This window comes from Antrostomus carolinensis, unplaced genomic scaffold (assembly GCF_000700745.2).
Source record: "Antrostomus carolinensis isolate BGI_N321 unplaced genomic scaffold, ASM70074v2 scaffold5577, whole genome shotgun sequence".
Taxonomy (NCBI): Eukaryota; Metazoa; Chordata; class Aves; order Caprimulgiformes; family Caprimulgidae; genus Antrostomus; species Antrostomus carolinensis.
Genome location: NW_010326581.1, coordinates 167,510 through 186,884, shown reverse-complemented (window position 1 = coordinate 186,884; position 19,375 = coordinate 167,510). Strand labels below are relative to the sequence as shown.

General features: G+C 35.5%; 1 protein-coding gene across 2 annotated transcripts in view; it reads right to left on the bottom strand.

The window, feature by feature from the left end:
* SOX6 (SRY-box transcription factor 6) overlaps positions 1-19,375 on the bottom strand; it is a 220,119-nt gene that overhangs the window by 167,089 nt on the left and 33,655 nt on the right. The gene's annotated exons all lie outside the window — the stretch shown is intronic.

Sequence of the window (19,375 nt, the reverse complement as noted above, 5' to 3'; positions counted from 1 at the left end):
AAAAAAAATCAGGTATATTCTCACAGATCAGGAATACAGGTGCCACCTTCATTTTCAAACTGTTCTCCCTGTTCTAGTTGCACCATAGTTTCAACGGGAAATGAACTTGTAGCCAAACAGAGTGCTCATTTAACCACATTTTAAATCCAAAGTAATTCCACCGAGGTTAATAGAGTTACTATGGATTTAACAAGGGTCTAATTGAAAGAAAAACTTCGTTCAGGATTTATGCATGCTAACTGCCAATTTACATGCATAGACTGCCAATGTATATACAAATTCTGTCTTTTTCATTTGAGAATGATTGTACACTTGAAATTATACATGAAGATTTAGAAGCTTTTTTTGGAAATTTGGCACACAGTGACATCTGAAACCCATTTTTATATCCATGTCAATGCAAAAGTTATTCATATAACGTCTCTGCAGAATTCATAAAAGTACTCTACATATTGGATGTTCACAGTATCAGAAATTTTCTCAGTACACTATAAACAACATGCAATGATTAGAAGATATGCTTTCGTAATTTGAAGTTCAGAATACATTTCCAATCCTTGCCCCAATCTGGGAGGCTTTCTGTAGGCAAAACTGTCACTGAAGTCATTACACTTAGGAGAAAGTAGAAGATTTGCCTCAGTAAGTTTCACATGATCAAACCCCAATTCCACTAGAAGATTTGATATTGAGCAGAACAGACTTAAAAAAAACCTAAAGGTTTTTTCAGTTCCTAAATTAAACTAATTGGCTTTGAAGTATAAATTATACATAACCTTCCAGATAGATAACTTACAAAAGGTAATTTTTTTTTTTAAGATGGGAATTCTTAAGGCTGATGTTGTGATCCAGGGTTTTATGACTTTAAAAACTGAAATTCAGATTTATAAACAATTATCAAGAAAACTTTACGCGCAATTGAACACTTATTTTCCCTTTGCAGTTAGTAATAATAGAAACTCCATTCAACACTGCACATTTACTTTCACTGCTACACAGACTCACCAGTAACGTCCTTGCTAAACTCCTTGGAAACCTTAGGCTCAGTTAAGCAAGATATCAAAAAACATTATTTAAATACAACTTTATTCTTAAAATAAATCTTTACAAAGAGCCTTCATTATAAGACCACACATCATTCTGGGTGGTGCTGAGCACGTTGTTTCTTAGTGCTTACACTGGGAATAATCATACACCTTAGCTTGTCAGAAACTCAGAACAAGGGGTTGGGTTCGGAGATCAATTTACACAATGCTTTCTAAAAAATTAATCTTGTTCCAAATTGTGACATTTGCACTGATCCCAGTCCAGTCCCTTAAGAATTAACACTGGAGTACGAGAGGCAGAATTCAGCCCAACATATCTCCTGCTAAATTACTGGCAGATTAAGGCCAAATCATGGCTTAAATTCTCATGTCAGCAGTCCCATCAGAAGCACTCACACAAGTGAAAACAAAAGCAAAAAGCTCAGATTAAGAATGGCAACACAGATTGCATCAATGCAACGGATAACAGTTTGTTCCACCTCAGAGGATTCTAAAAATACTCAGAGGGAGCAGAAGCATTCAGAGAGGTCACAAAAGGAGGAATTAAAGATTTAGGGAGAAGTTTAAGGAAGAAAAAGGTCATAAGGCCAATCACATTTTAGCGGGCAAGTAGTTTCAGCCTAAAAATTCACATTAGCATCACTCATTTGAAACAAGCGAAAAAAGAAACAACCAAACAAAAAAAACCTGAAAATGAGTTGAAAGTAAACCAAACTGTAACTACCAAAAGATCAAAGATCAGGTTTTAATTGCAACAGATTTTCACCGTGCAAGCCTCCGCGGGAAGACAACACAGCTCGTAAATGTTTTTGAAGTAATATTTCAGTAGAAAAGCTAATTTATTTACTAATTATATCTTTCTATGAAAGAAACAAAATTAAGGAGCTGTAAGTTGCAATAGGCAGTGTTAAAATACTTGTTATATAATAACAATTTACTTTTAACAATAACAGGCACTTATTACTTTTATGAGTTCTGGCCTGATAATAGAAGAATCAAGAAATAACCATCAATTATCAATAGAACATTATAATTTATCCTTTTTTGTGATATCATCATTAGTTTAAAAAGATGTTTCTGTGTTTCTCCCCTGCCAAAATTTCAGACCCCTCATCCCTGAAAAAAAAAAGAGCTTTAGAGCTTTATTTTGATGTTTGCTATAAGTTATGTATTCTACTGCTTTTTAACTGAGATATTTTCCTCAAGTCATACAAAGAAGGAAAACCATTTAAATTAAAATTAAATAAAGAGAAAGAATTAGAATACCACAGGAGTTGATAAAATACTTTCCTCAAAAGCATGTGCTTTGTTTCTTCTCTTCTGTTCTTAAGAACACCAATATTTATCTGTAGTGTTCTTACATTACATAAGGGCAAAAAACATATTTCTAAAAACAGGCTGAGAAAGAACTGGAAAAGAGGTTTATCTTTGTGCTTTTATTTGGATATAATCACATTGCTAGTTACAATTTTTATCTCTACAAATGACTGAAAAATTCCTTAAGAAATATTTCTTTAAACATCCCTATTTCATTCAAACTATGTTATAGATCTGAACACACCAATTATAGTTACTGTATTTTGTTATTGGGAAGATTACAAAAACACACAATGAGCCTTTTAAGAAACTTTTAAATAATATTGCAGAAATAATTCTTTTGAAATTCCTGTAAATTTTCAATTAGCAGCTTTAAACTGCATAATTTTTAGAATTTAAAATAATGATATGTGTTAAAGCTCTCTGGAGGTCCTCCACATTAGACACAAAACTAAATATAAAGGGTTACACTTGAAAGGCATGTCTCCCTTCAAGTTCCATTTTCTGTGTTCACAAACACATATTTTGAAAAGGTTTGTGAATCAGAAAGGGATTTTTTTCTTCTTTCTGTAGTGAAAATTAATTTTTACATACATATAAAATCTACAAAGATATCTTCTGACATCAGTAAAATGTCTTCATCCATATTGATTCGTTTTCTGATTTGATTCATTATAGAAACAAAACATCGTCTCGGAATCCAGCACTGAACATTGAAGAAGCCCAAATTCACATCTGCACTGCCTCACCCTCCCTGCACTGAGGCTCTGCTTCAGCACCATTCCAAAACCTTGTGGATCCCGACATTTTCAAAATTCAGGGGTTTTCTTGTTAAAGACAATTATAAAAGAAGCAAAGAAAGAAATTAGCATTTATACATTTTTAGCAATTCTCACTGACTTTATAAACCACAGTTGGGCTTATGCCACAAAGTTGCATATTTTGTACTGACACATATAAGATCAGACTCGTGAAGTTGCACTGGAGCAATTTATTATATTAACAACACATAGCTTCTCATCCTTCATATTCTTCTCTTGTGAATTAGGAAAAATTTTCTTTCAAGGACAGCAAACAGGTTAAGTGTAATTAGACTGAGAGGACTAAATGAAATCATTGAGTATTATTTAATATCACGGTTTATTACATACTTTGTTAGCAATTTTAATTGTAGACTAAAGGAGTTTAAAGTACTGTGAGAATCTTGTTAGACATGACAGTTTTGCAAAGGTGAATGAGAAGAGGTTGTTAAAAGATAAATAAGCAGGAAAAAAAAAAAAAAATGAGGAAAAAAAGCCTAGGTGTGAGATGAAAAGGATCTCTCCACAACGACAAAGCATCAATGAAAAGAATTAACATTTGTCCATTGGGTAATCAATCAGTCATGGAATGGATGGAATCCAGCTCTCTGTTGCACAACCAGTGATGAAGAACAAGTGTGTTAGCTATCATAGCCAAGCTCTCAAGTTCTTCCAACTGAATGAAAGTCATCTTGTTCCTATCAAGGATAGCTTTTGTCTCTGTTTCTTCCTTATTCTATCTTTTTTTTTTTTAAATAATTTTAATTTCACCTTTACAGTCTTCAACAAGTTACCAACCCCAGCTATATCTTACAGGAATACTGTACGACCTTACAGTGGCCTGCACCTCTCCTCATCGATTTGGGGGGGTTGTTCCTTTTTTTTTTTTTTCTTTTTTAATTCACTGAAGTAGCCTCTTATTACTTTCTTTGAAATACAGATAGGAAAAAAAAAAGTGTTCATGCCATGTGTGTGTTTTTGTTTTTTATAGTAAAGTCATACATAAAAGAAAGCCTAAATGTGAGAGTGCAGCAGCAAAACTTCAAAGCACTGACTGTCAGACATTATTATTTCAAATCAGCTTTGACTTTTTGAGACTTAATAAAACACTATAGTACAGACTGGCATATTTATAACACCTATACCAGTGATCAGCTGAACTGTCTTATTCTTGCTACTGTGCAGTGCCTTGTTATTTCTCTTATAATAAGATTCCCTCAAAGCATGTTGTAACACTACTGTGAACTGATAATTATTAATGATATGAGTTCTAAAACATGACTTGTTTTGCATACAATTCTTTTTGAATATGTACATTACTTTGTGACAGAAGACAAAAGCACATTGATTTATTAATAATGATTGCAAATGCAGAGCAAGTTCATAAACAATAGAGAAATATAATTCAATCAAAGGTATAGGTGACATATTTCTACATGCATCTGAACTGTTATGTCTCAAGGAAAGAGGCACTGGGAAAGACAAGGTAGAGGAACTAGAAGATAAATCAGGCATACTACAAGAGAAATTGGTCTAAAACATGATCAGATCCTCAGTAGGAGGAAGATGAATTTCTTTTCTGCATTTTTGAAGAACAAAATGACAGAATTAGTGGCATCTTTGTCTCTACTTCAGAACTATAGTCTATAGTTACACCCCATTACAATTTAGTAGCTATTGCTGAACACAAAAAGACTACTTTTGCAAGCTTTGGGACTACATAACAATATGCAAGTTCCTCCATCTCTAATGTTCTTTATGCTCTAAGCTGCTCTCATGACACTTATTTGCCTTCAGCTCCACAGGAGAAAAGATGTCCTTTGGATCAGCCCTTGTCAAATGAGTTCAAATGCCTCATTCAAGTTTATATCATGAGAAAAACAGCACAAGTGGAATTACCCTTCAGCAGCTATAAAATATTTGTTAGAGAAAAAGTGTTGTATGAGTTGGGTGTTTTTTTCATCGAAAGAATGTTAAATGAGATTATGGGACAGACATTTGTGTGCTTACGAGGCCTAACACACTGGATTCCTACCACAGAAGAGCTACTTTTTCCCCCAAAACCAAATAAGCTGCAAATAAACATTACAGTGGCTCCCATTTCATTGTCCTGCTCTCTATGGTACCTTTGCACATCTCACCCCACACCTCAAGTGTAAATGTGTTTTTTTCAAGTGGGTGAAGCTAAAGGATCTGACACCTGAAATAACAACACAACCCATCATGCATCTGAAAGAGGAAGGTTTGTTTCAGTATTCTTCATAAAATATTAAATCCTATTCAGAGGAGAAAAATATAAATAAAATCAGTACTCTACAAATATTCCTGAATAAAAGTCAAGCATAATTTACATTTACCCCAGTCAGTGTTTATTACTTACAGTTAACTAAAACGCTGGGTCCATTGGTGATATTATTAGATCTATTCATGAAAAATGTGAATTATTCAGAAAATTAAGTATTTTTTTTATAAACCCGGTGATGAGTTTTAATATAACTGTGTTGGGACCTTTGATTAACTGACCAATCTCTGAGTGCATGACAACAGCTTGATTATATGCCTTTTGTGAGTTCACTGCCCATCAAATTTCCTCGAGGTAAGGAACAACCAAGCATAGATTTGTATCATAAAAATATTTCTTAAATTTCATGTTTCATATTATATATTTTAAAATTATATGCAAGTTCTAATATTTCAGTGTCTAAGGGAAAGGCAAAAGGTTAATTTAATTAACTTTAAAAACTCCACAATTTTATAATCTTCTAACAATTCAAAATTAAATTAAAGTCTTTACATTTACATTCATGATTTGAGAAATAAAAATACAATTTATCCATAACTCTCAGAAACTTAACTGCTGGATGGTACTATCTATTCTTTTTAAGCCAAGGATGTAAAGTTTGTGTAATGCTACTAAAATAGATTCTTTGTTGCCATAGTTACTTTTTTTCTTCTTTCTAACACAAATTATCCTTTTTATGTTTCAATAAACTTTAAATAAAAGAAAAGGAAACAGCAACAATACAAAACTAATCAAAAATCAGCCTGAAGGCTTAACATCCATAGTTACAATGTACTGCCACTGTCGGTTGCTCATAAGCAGCTTGGCTTCAATCTTGCTGTCAGTGGAGAGGCAGGTCAGGGGAGTCTCATCTCATCCTTCTCAATTTCCATACTCTTCTCCTACAGTAATTAATTGTTGTGGTCTAACAGAAAATTAAAATATAAGGCACCTCAGATATGTTGTTAGCCAGTGAACTGATTTTTTTGGCCAACTTTTCAAGATTCTCTTGATTTAATAAGCTTTCAAAAGCCAAGTTCTTGAAAAACAAAAATACAATCATAACACAAAAATGAGCAACATGACATTTAGAATAGGAAAATCTGCTAATTCCTTTTGCTACATTTACTGCAAATTAAAAAAAAAAAAAAAATCACTGCTAAATTCTGTATCTTGCTCCTGCTGTTAAGTAGCCAGGTAGCCTGGCCCATCACTTGCTCCTTCCTCTCATATTGCCTTGATTCTATCCACCTCTTTGTCTGCCTTGGCTATTGAGGTGGTGACGTTTCTGACACAGATCATGTATCTCACGAGGTTTTGGTGAACATCTACCACCTTTCTGATCATGAATTAGAACCTGGTTCTAATTCTCAGTGCAACCTGGAAGCAGTATTGTAAAGCAAAAAAGGAAAAATGAAAAACAGAAGAAGGGCAAGGAAGCCTTCCTAAATACAATATATGCAAGCGGCAGTCAGCTCCCAGTAGATGTTTTCTTTCAAGAGCAATAATGGAAATGCAACTGAGATCTGACTACCTAATATTTCAGTTTTGTTTAGGATAGGGAACCAAGTAAATCTGCCAACTGCTGTACATTTTTTCACAGTGACAAGATTTCCACAATATGATAAAATTAGAACTGTAAGAGCTTGGAGAGCTCTCTTAACTTTTAATTAAAACTCTCCAAGCTCACTAAAAATAATTAGGCATTAAAATGTTCTGGTTTTCCTCTGAATTCATTTGCACTACTTGAATGGTCTAGATCTTGCATGAAACAGCAGACATTCTAAACAGAAACACTGGAATTCAACTGGGAGTTATTTCCAGACCTGCTTTCTGTGATGTGGCTAGTGGGAAAAACTGTAGAGTCTGAAGCTTGTACCGATCCTGCCTAAAATGGCTTGTTTCAACAGGAATTCTCTAGTGCAAAGAGCATTTGCACTAAGCAGAATGCATTCTGCTCCGTGCAAAACTCTACATAAAAAGGAGTTTGAATTTCATGGAAAGAATAACCCAAGATATAGTTCTGACCTTTATTTTTATTTATTTATTAAAAAGCAGAACCTTTAACCTTGCAAATGTTTTTGTTCTCTTAAAATAACTCATACAATGCTATATGCCACACTATTTTTAGCAAAGCAACAAGAGAAAGCATGCTTTTCCCATACAGCAGGGCACTGATATAAACATCAACACAGATGCTCTGTGAGAGAGAGCTGGACTTCTCAAGCACTTGATCATTAAGGAATGCACCAACTGTTTTAGATAATCTCGTGCCAGCTCCAATTCTGCTCCACACTCCCCTTTGGGAGTGGCAAATCTTGTCCTGCTCCTAATTTTTCATTTTCCTCACTCCTCCATTCTTTTTTTTTTTTTTTTTTCCCTAGAACAGAGGGAAAAAGGCATTGTGTGCCAAGCAATGCAAGACTAGAATCACTTCCCCAAACAGAGCAAAACTTTCAGACAATTAACCCTCCCCTCTTCTTTCAGATAAATTACTAAGTATAAAATGCAATCTGTTTCCTTTGTTTACTCAATATGAACAATTTGTAAATGACTCAAGGATAAAATTCAGAAAATGTTGTGCTAAATTAGAACCATTATAAACATGCTAATGACTGCTCAACTAAAACATGCAGGATCAGTGTGAAGAAATATATTTAGTTCCTGTGAAATACAGTTGTATTGCCGCAGAACTATTTGGTCACTTAATTGTATATGATTACTTCAGAAAAATGTTAATTTCATGAACACTGCACTAGACGATACACTATGTATGTCAAAAGGAGCTTTCTCAAGTGTCAGTGCAATCGCTTGGATGCAATGTTTTGGCATATTAGTACGAGAGAAATATCTTTTAAGTCTGCCAAAATTACATGTACATTTCATTCCTCCACTTAAAGTTTCCTTTCCATTATAAGTTACATTTTACTGTTAGATTGTATTCGTTTAAGTGCACATCATTGCCTTATTTACATTACAATGATAGTATACTGTATATTATATGTAATCATCTATTCCCTAAGTATGTGCACCTCTAGTTACTTCCCAAGTGAAAATAGAATATTGGCAAAAGAGAGTCTTGGGCTTTACACAGCAGCAATCAGGAAAAGGGGAGCACAATTTGCTTGCAATCCCTGGCCAAAAGAATACATAAACTGATATAATACAGGAGAATGATACACTTATTTTCCTGTCTCTTACTACATATCAGTAAAGTAACAAAATCAATAGGATTAACAATATTCGTTAATTTGCAAAAGAAGAAAGTTGTGTTAAGGGAAGCAGATCTCAAAATCTTCATTATTTTTCTTTGCTTCTGCATCTTTCTGTATTGACCAGCTCTAGAAGATCAATTTTTTTTCCTCAGACTGGAAAAGAACATACTGAGCCAATATCTTAGCTACAAGTCATCAGCATAGCTCCATCAGAGTCTATTTAGTCTTAAACAGATTTAAAATTTCTCCCAATATTTGGCTTAGTTATTCTTTCTCTCATTCTTATATCTCTGTTCATTGTTATAATCCTTTTATAACCCTAAACAATTCACTTTCATCTTTGGTATCCACTCTTTTCAAACACTTGTGAGCTGACATGCTATTCTTCTCATTATTACTCAAACAAACTAATGAGAACTTAATCTTTAAATCTTTCTTTGCTAAAATGCTCTGGAACAAATCATGTATCAAATGCTCTATGGACATGTAGTATCTTTCTTTTACAAATGAATTTCCCTAGTAGCTCAAGAAGTTGCAGATTGCATGTCAGCCTGTGTTCAGCTACATGCTAAACCCACTCACTGGACTCACCTGATTCAAGACACAGGCAGATTTTATGTTCTCTTAATATTGCACAGCTCTCCTACATTCTCATAACAAGCTGAAGCAAGCAAAGGATCCCATCTCAACTCAATAAATTATTTGGTAGCACAAATAGGCATTTGTGTCATTGCGTCTTCTCCCACAAAGCACAGTGCCAAGTAAGAACTGTATCATTTAACAAAGCAGAAATTCCATCAAACGACTATGAAAATACTAGTAAAAGTTTTGGAGAGTATAAACATCTCAGACAAAAGGTAACAGAAAAATACAGGTGTGTGTAGCCTCCTCCACCCCAGGTTAGTTTGCAGGCGGGCAGGGTGTGAGAGGACTTCCTGAAAAGCAAGAAAAAGCAGTTACTATTAAACTGATTAATGTTCCTCAGAAAATTTGTGACACCAGATGATTTATGAACAAAACATGGATGATTCAAAAGACCTCTATTTTGTTCCCCCAAATCATGTTCTACTCATTATCCTAATAATGCAGTAATAAACATCTGTTTAATGATTCAAAGGCTTCTTAATATTGTGTATAAAAATCATAACTCAGTTCTTACATAAAATATTCTGAAATTAAAACAATTGTATAACAAAAATATTTTTCATGAGAAATCCTTAAGCATTTTCGTGTGTAAAAGTGTAATACAAAGAAAGCAAAATAATATGCTCTTGATTTGAAACGACTTCAAACAAGGATGCAAAGGAATGAAAACAATAGCTAGAATCTCCTCTCTATTTACCATTTCTGAAGGTCTCTACGGTGCCTAATGCAGTCTTTTCCAGGACACTAAAATACACTAACAAAATCAGTTCTACAGCCTCCTTTATGCTAAGAAAACTTTGACTTAAACAATCATATTCTGTATAATTATAAATATGGAACAAGCAAGACTTTCCTGAGCTAATTCCAGCAAACAGAGCTTTAAAAGGTTTACAAATCTCCCAAGCACCCTGAGCACTTGCCATGGACATATATTTCAGGAATATTAGCTAGTTTGTTACAAATCTGTGAAAAGATTTAGGAAAATAATGCACTAATATTTCAAGAATAATATATTAAAATTTTTATTTCCCTATATACATAGAATTGAAAATTAGCCATTTTTTTCCTGTAAAAGAACATTATTGATTTTATAAAGTCAAGTACTGGAAAGATATGGAAATGTTAGAACTAAAGCTGTCCAGGAAATCCTAATTCAGTCCCTATGTGAATAAACATTACCATACATTTTAAAAATAAAAACTCCCATGCAATTAAAAAAAAAAAGTACACTTTCTTTTTCACGGGCTTCTTGCTACATTCAGCACATGGGACAACCCCCAAGGAAAGCAGAACCTGGAACTGCAGAGCAAACGAGGCTGTTGCCCATACGATCGCTGGCCACGTTTCATTGCAAAAGTTCAAAGAAATGAAATGAAAGAGGGATGGAACTGCAAAAGGAGAAACGATGGGTCCTAGTTTCATTTTCTGGGAGCGCAATTTAAAAATCTTGGGGGTGTATTTGAGGAATTGCTGAACATTCACAGCTGCAGCTGTGTCAATGTAAAGTCAATTTAAAGACTGAGGCTATAATATATATAGCTATATATAAACTGCTGCACAGTTAGGTCCTCAGGAAAATAATCTGAACCTAAACACCTCAAGCTGAAGAACCAATAAATCAATGATGTTTTTAAAGTCACACTCTTAGTCCCACACCTGTGATGTAGATATACTGATTATGCTTTTTTCCTCTTTACAAAGACTTTGAGAAGATAATTTGTTTGTAGCACATTTACAGATAATACGCTGAAAAACTCCAGCCAATTGTGTAATATCCATGTTTTCGGAGCACAACTTGAATAATAACTAATTAATAGACACTAAGGCTTCAGATTGACCAGTAAAGATATAACGAGCTACTGGATAGTTTCACATTCATGGAGGAAGATCATCCTATTAGTGAACTGGATGAATCAGAATTCTTTTTGAGAAAAAAATACTGTTTAATCATGAAAGAAAAATGATACTTATTTACATGTAAATAAAAATAATTTTCATTTTAAAACATTTTATGTTCTGTTGGGTAACTGAAGAAAGCTTGCACCAGGTATGCAGACATTCTGCAAACTGTTTTAAATCTGTGCTTATATACAGCTCAGACTTTTATAAATTAGATTTAGTATCCAGGTTTAGAAACAATGGCAATTTGAAGGGTACTGATCACGTCAAATTAAAGACAGGGTGAACAGGAAAAGGGCTTTGGTTTCTCTGCACTGTATTTCCCCAACTAAAAGCACTAATGATAATAAAAAAGTGCATGTTGCGCTCTGTCCTAGTTTGGCAAAACAGACCCAGCTCTCCTGACAGAGGAAATCCTGCCATCCCTCTCACACAGGCTGACAGACCTGTACAGGTTCACCTGTCTGCTTAGAGCCAGTGATGGCACAGTGTGATCTGCTGCTTCACCCAATAACTCATCACGTGTTTCTCGGTAGAAAATAATTTTTTCCCCCAAAGCTGGTGCACAAATTCAACACTAGATACATCTTCCCAAAATATGTAGCATAGTAATACAATGCAGTTTAGAGCCAAGAAAAGGAAGGTCATTCAGAAACACCTGAGAGGAGATTTAACAATACTTGTGAAGTTCTCATCCCAAAATTTGCTACCCAAAGATGTAAATTCTTATTTAGTACAATTAAATCTTCATAGCTACAGAGCAGGCAAACCACAGTAAGCTCATGCTACCTGTTTTGAGTTATTCTTTATTTTCTGTTCTGCTACTAAACATTATTTTTCTTCAAGAATCCTACTCACTACAAGCAAAAAATAGGCAATGGAGTTCTAGAGAATTATGCCACAACCTTCACTAAAAGTTATATTGCAGGTAACAGAGATAATTTACACAACTTCTGTCTTAAACATTTAGTCTTCTTTCTTTTGTGGATTTAATCTGGACTCTACAGTTGTAGCAGTTTAAATTAATGAGCTGAATTTTAGCTGCAAAACTTCCCAGAAAATTTAAGCATGCATGAAATTCTACACAGCTACTTTTAAATTGTAGATTAATGTTGTTTTATTATATAGTCTTTACACAAATGCAAAAGAATCTAACAAAGACTCAGTTGCTTAAAAGGATTTTTCTCATATATAGGGCCAATAGAAAATTTCATGTTATCAGAACAATGCCTACACAAAAGATTGCTCAATTATAAGTTCTGATTTATGATCTTAGAAGTACTCACTTCAGAGAAAAAGGACAGGTAGGAAATATATTTTTTGAAATTCCAAATGACATAGTATATTGGAAAATTAATATATTGCTTTATTCATTTAAATATATTATGAATTCAGTGCATGAGTAACAGGAGAAGGTTTTATTCCTATTGCATTCAATAGATCACAGTCTAATGCATTTCATGCACTTGCACTCCAGGAATAACAAAATTCACAGCAGGATCCATCTATTTCTTAATTGTAAGCTATACTTCCTGTCCTTCAGAGTATCTTTGGCAAGGCCACTGCACGACTTTTAAGGCTAGATCCTTTATATACAAGATTGTAGGTATGGACTTGCACAGAAAAAGGAGTGTGGCCATGATGGTTTGAACGTGCAATGCAAAGGCTTGTTACTGTCAAGGCAAAGGCAGAAGTTTGGGCTACTGCCAGGTTCTCACTGTTTGGTCCATCTAATTTGTGTTTACAGACATTAAAGGTGAGATTAATCTCTTACCCTTTGGTTGCATTTTCATTGTTTTTACTCCACGTGAGAATTATCTTACTGGGTTTTTTTATCTTGACGTTACCCACAAAACTCATTGTATTTGGACAACCATACAATCTTTTTCGTCAACTACTCACTTCTCTAATCTCTGGGCTGCAAACTTGCCTGAACCCTACTCCTGCATTTGCACTCACACTATTAATATAATCATAAGCACCAGGAAGGCAGAGTCTCAAACATCACAAGTTACACATCTCTAGTTCCTTAAGCTTTTTTTAAACACTTATTTATGGGCTAGGTATAATTTACACCACCTTATGTATGGCTGGGCAGGTGGTACACTGTCACTGCTGCTCCTTATATCAAATACGCTCATATCATTGTCAGGGGTGCCCACTTTGCCCCAGCAATCACATTTTCACCTGTTCTCTCTCATCGTAAGATTTGACTGAGAGCTCTCGGGGCCAAGGTCTGTTGTTTGCTTTTACTACTGCTACATATACAGCACCTAATACACATCCTGACAGAGACTCCTGGAAAAAAATTGTAAGGTATCATCTTAATTAGTAATTTCAAAAGATTGATGATGACAGAGATCCAGGCTCTAAAAATGGAATCTTATACTGTATTAAATAGCTGATCAGAGAATAAGAACAAATACTGACAACAAATGTGTAGGAAAACCATGGTAATTGTTTACTGCAAAGTTACATGCAGGAATTACCATGTTGGATCAGGCCGCTTAACAATTCCCCTCTAACAACTGTAACTTTTGCAAAGGCTAGATTAAACATTTGAATACTATGAGCATGTTCCACTTATACTCAAGACTGCACTTTTAAGCAAAAATAATTTTTTCCTTTGAAGGAGCTTCCACCCCTTTATACCGGAGACAACAAGGAGCAGTGTTCCATGCAAAGGGTCACTGAGTTTGGCCAAACAGAAAACCACACAAAACCAACTTGTAAACCACTAATTTTGCATCCAAAAAGGTCTGTTATCTACATGGTCAGATACACATGCTTTTATCAAACAAAATTTAGGGAGTTTTTTAAACGCTGCTTTTACAACCTCCTTTTCCTTGCTTAGATGATACATTCTAATCTTAAAGCCTAATTTCTCTTGTTTTGCAGGTGTTCTGGTTTCAATTCACCATATCACAGCTCTAACAGGCAAAGTTATCCACAATGGCTCCCCAAAATCAGACAATTCATATCAGCTACCAGATGCAGTCCTCACATCGGAAAACAACACCAAGTCAACCAACCTCAACAATATTCTGCAACAACTTGGAAGGACTAAGGTGCCAGGCGCCCTCCTGTATTGGACCTTCTCAAAGTCTTGTTGCTCAGAGGCTGTGACTCCAACAGTACTGTACTGTAAAAATCTGGATTAAATCTAGCAAAGCAAGAGATCATTTCTCAGTCATCTGTGGGTACATTCTGTCTTTGGTGTGTGGCTGAAACTCCCATTAACACTAACTGGAGCTACACAGGCCTACTGATGGGTGAATTATACCCCTCACAGAAAAGTGGTTTTTTGCTCGATGGATTTTCTTTGATGAATTTGTTGGCTACTGCACAGTCATGTGTATATATTTAAGTATTTCTCTGTGTGTATGCATATGTATATCTCTACAGTGATGATGTCAGTTTGACTAAAAATGCAGATAAAGCATTTCTTAAGCTAAAATGGGCCAAAGCTAATTTTCCCCATATAAACTTTGGTTTGGCCCCTATTTATCAAAACCAGACAAAGTTTGACAGAAAGGGGAATCCAAATTGGTTATCCCATCAAAAAAATAGAAGTTAGGGCCTTTCTTAAGACTTACTTTATAAGAACCTTATGCACAACTTTCACTTTCTAGAAAGTGGTTTTCTCTTGAACACACATCAGAACCATTCATCATCATATAATTGCAAGTTGTCAGTCAGAGCCGCACCCTTCATGCAGTGGCAGGCCGCCAACACATCTGTCAGAAGCACTCACGAGCTTCCGTGTGTTATTGTAATCCTCTACAAAAGGAACAAGACCATTCATCCAGTCCACATTTTCCAAATCGAATGATGACTGTAAACCCTGAGCCTGGAAAAATAACAGCACTTACCCTAAAAATGCCACACTTGTCAGGTGACCACAGGCTAAATGCCAGAGAGCACATATGAAATAACTCCAATCCCCATATGTAACGCATAGGTTTTAGGGAACTGGGCTCTTCATGCATGAAAGAGGAAAGCTGGGTTATGTGCATACAGCAAAGTGGTCTCCAACGGTGAAACAGGCTGCAGGGATCAACTGCGAACCCTTTCTGCAGACACTCACTTCTTGCACTCTAGACTCAATTAGGAAAAATTTCTCCTTCTTCCTTAATGTTTCTATTCTCTTTTTTGGCTTCTTCTATTTCTTTTCTCCTTTACCTAGAACCACTTAGTCTTTATGTTAGCACATCATCTTTTCCCCTTTTCCTCTTTTCTCCTGTACCTCTCAAAAGACACATTCTGCCCAGAGAGGCTCCAGAGGTAGCACCTTGGGGCCAGCCTGAATCTAGTGAACCTGAGGGCTTGGGCCAATGAATCCAAAGTAGGCAACATTCTTTTCTCAGAAATGTTGTTAAGGACTTTAATAGAGAATTAAACAGCTTTCAAGGAAGTAAATTCTGCTTTACATAGGGTTTCAGAAGCTTATTTGCAGAGTATATGCATAAAAGAGCCACAAATATTTTGGAGAATGAGTGGAGTAATAAGCTTTACCTCCCTACTTCCACTCTTTTACATTCTCTCTCTGGAAAAGTATGGAAAGTTCAATGTTCAGAAACACTGAGTGAAACACAATGCCATTGCCCTTCGAGGCAGAAGTGCAGCCACGTGAATCCAGCAAGACCTTCAGAGCAGCTTTGCTTCAGAGGTGAGGCTATGGAAGGAGCCTAATGCTTCCCTCTAACCTTCCAGATCTTTATACGTGCTTAGATAGAGAGGTGAAGCCATGACTTCTCTCTGACCTCCCTTCCAATAATTTGCTCCCTGGAACTTTAAAGGAGCAGGAGCAGACAGTCAGCATCCATGCCCAACCATAATGAGTGGGTTGGGAAAGGCTTTGTGCACTCCACACTGCTATCGGGCAATTTTATCAGCCCTTGATACAGGCAGAATGCATATTATATATATAGACATGTACAAACATACATTTCTGAAACAATTTGAAAGATATATGATGGCTGACCTGCTACAAAATTTATTTCCAAGAGCAAATAGAGAAAGCATTACTCCTGAGTGATACCGCCAGGAGTAAATCATACCATCTCACTGCACAAAGGAAGATAAATATCATAACAAATCAACTCTCAGCTGTGCTGCACACCTATATTTACACAGTGGTGTTGTTCAAACTAGTGTTGAGGAAAATCTAACAATTCTCAGACTATCTAAAAAAAAAAAGTCTCTGAGTACTGTAAAACTACCACACAAGCATGAAGAAACTGCAGCAACTGGTCTGCTTACTCCTGGACGGTCATACAGACTAGTCTAGCTGGTCTACCCCACTAGAATGAAGCAGGAATAGAGAATATCAGAGTTTATCATCACACTGCTGAAAAACATGCTGCTTTTCAAAACATCAATGGGGGAAAAAAATCAATCCCTCAACCCTTTCATGACTCAGTTTCTCTGACAGAAAGAAGGCCTTTTTCTCTCACACAACTACTGAAGAATTTAATTTTTTTGCAAATGATAATACAAGCAGCTCTAAGCACAATAGTCTTTCTTTTTCAATTACACTATCTTAACTTTTACATGTTTTCAAAGTTTACTCGACAATGTTCATTTTTTCAGAACCATGCCATATTAACTCTTAATTTCTGGCATGAATGAAGACCAAACTTCACTAAATCTAAATGAAATTAATTCTGGGCTTGAGACATCGTGGGGTAATAATACCTGCTGTAAACAGGGTAAATTGAGATAAATTAGTACTTTCTCTTTCTATAGATATATATAGAAAGAGAAAGTATTATATATAGAAAGAGAAGATACTAAATACACATAAATATAAGTACAACATATGGTCAACAAGAAATAAATAAAACTGAAAACACTTTACAACTGCATGGCAAGTATCCAAACTAAATTTCAGGTAGCAGATGGCATGAATAGGATACATGTGAGAAACAGGCAATTTCAATTATCTCTGAATAGTTCATAAACAGGAAAATTTGGCAAACCACAATTTTTTAAAAAATTACTTGAAAAATAACATTGGGTAATAGAGATAACTGAATTGAGAACACAACAATGCAAGGTTATTAAGCTCATCCTGACCATAATTTCATAATGAGTATTAAATGATTACATGTGACAGAAAAGAGCTGCCCCAAATACTCGTGCCTGGAAAATGTAATAATTAATTATCCCAAGTAGGGCTCAGAATTTCATTTTAGTTATTATCATTACGCAAAAGTGGCCAAGTCCCACCAAGTCCCTTCTTAGCTTTTGTGAAATCTACAGATAAAAAAACCCAGAAGTAGACTCTGGACATGGTCCTTTCTTTAAACAGTTATTCAGAGAAGCTTCAATGGGGTTTATTCAGCAGAGGTCATGCAAAAATCATATTGTTTTGAGTCATACAGTGAAATAAGGTGCAAAAAAACTATGTTTGAAATCTTTTCTGATTCATACCAAATGAGAATCTAGCCTTCACAAAAGAGTTTGCTCTCCTTTTAACTTATCTTTTGGAAAAAAATAAAACGTGTCAGGTGGATCTCTGAAATTTCAAAATATGACAAGTAGGACAGAGGCTAATTTCCTAAACATTTCATTGAGATGCTTACAAATGCTGTGTAGTCAGCCAGGAAAATCACCTAGGAATCAATTCATCAGACATTGTACTATTGCTTTCATACTCCCCTCTCTAATGCTCCTTTCCACATAAGTGTGTCAGACATAAAGATCTATTAGCTCAAATCCCTGAAGTTATTCAGATATCTAAATACGATTTAAGTGCCTAATTGCCATATGTGTAATTGGGAGTTAGATAGCTAAACAATAGTTTGGGTGTCTTTATTCTGCTGAGATATAAGCTTTTCTGTTAATGAAACTCTCAGCATTATCCCTATGAAAAAAATGGTAAAAAAAAGCCCTCAACCATTCCATTCTTAAACTAGATGAAAGACAAAAACAAATAAAAGGAAAAAAAAAACCTGTCTGCATAAATATAGGCAGAATAAAGTGTCATTTTCTGTGAAATAAATATAGATTTTTATTTACCAGATTTGCTGTTAGCAGACAAGAGAGCACCTCTAAATATCAGAAAAGAAAGGAAGAGTTTACTGACCACTGTGATTCCAGAAGCATTTAGCAAGAACTGGAAAAGCTTCTGTCCAGTTCAAATGATAAGTATTTCTCTTTTTTCATGCTAATAAAGAGAATTTGATCCCTGTTAAAACAGAAGGTTGTTCAGAAGGCTTTATCAACAGCACCTTCAGCCTGGCATAATAGAGGCACAGCAAAATCAACAGATGCTTCTGAGCATCTCAATAACCGAGGTCTGGGTCTTTGAAAGAATGACTAGTCTGCCATTTCATAACTGTCATTTGAAAGAGGAAAAGTGTTGTTTAATGACAGCTGGGTTTTACTGCCCGGATGAATTGGAGTAATACATAGAAGCCATGTATTTTATGTACATCGAACGCTTATGAAACTTATTTATACATCTGTGTGCTTGTAGCTAGATACAGATACATACACAATTGCAGTATTTAAAAAATGGCCAGAAGTTCTGTATACGGTGTTTGAATCAAATTACATCTCATTTTCAAAGCTGGTGGGCCCAGTAGTTTTGGAAGTTGAAGTTATAAGTGCTGGATGTATCTGAAAAATCAGTCCCAGTATGTTTCAAGTGAGGTATCCAAAGTCAGTAATGACAACTGATCATTTGAGTCACTGGCAAGTACGTTCCAGTATATGCAACTAGAGTCAAGACACCACGAGCTAAATATCACCTCCCTCAGAAAAAGGGGCTGTTAGATAACACCTTTCAGACAAAGCCACACAGGACCCATCAGCTGCAAATATTTTTTTAGAATTCAGAGCCTCCCTGGGGGCAATCAGCTACTTCTTTTGGGGACCTTAAGCCTTTCTCATCATACCTCAGATAGCCCTTTCTCAGGTCCTTCTACCACAACTCACAAAGTCTACGCCATATCTCCTATCCTGGAAGTCTGGTAGACAATAAAAGCTACTAAGGAGTTGTCAGAAATGTCAGTGGCTACCCCATACACTAGGAGCCCTGGTCAAACAGGGATCTCTTGGGCCCATGAATCCTGTCCTCAGTAAGTGCTGGTAACCATATAATAATCAGCAGCAAGTCTGCAAAGTTCACCACGCTCCAGGTTCACTTCAAAATGAACATGGTTCTGA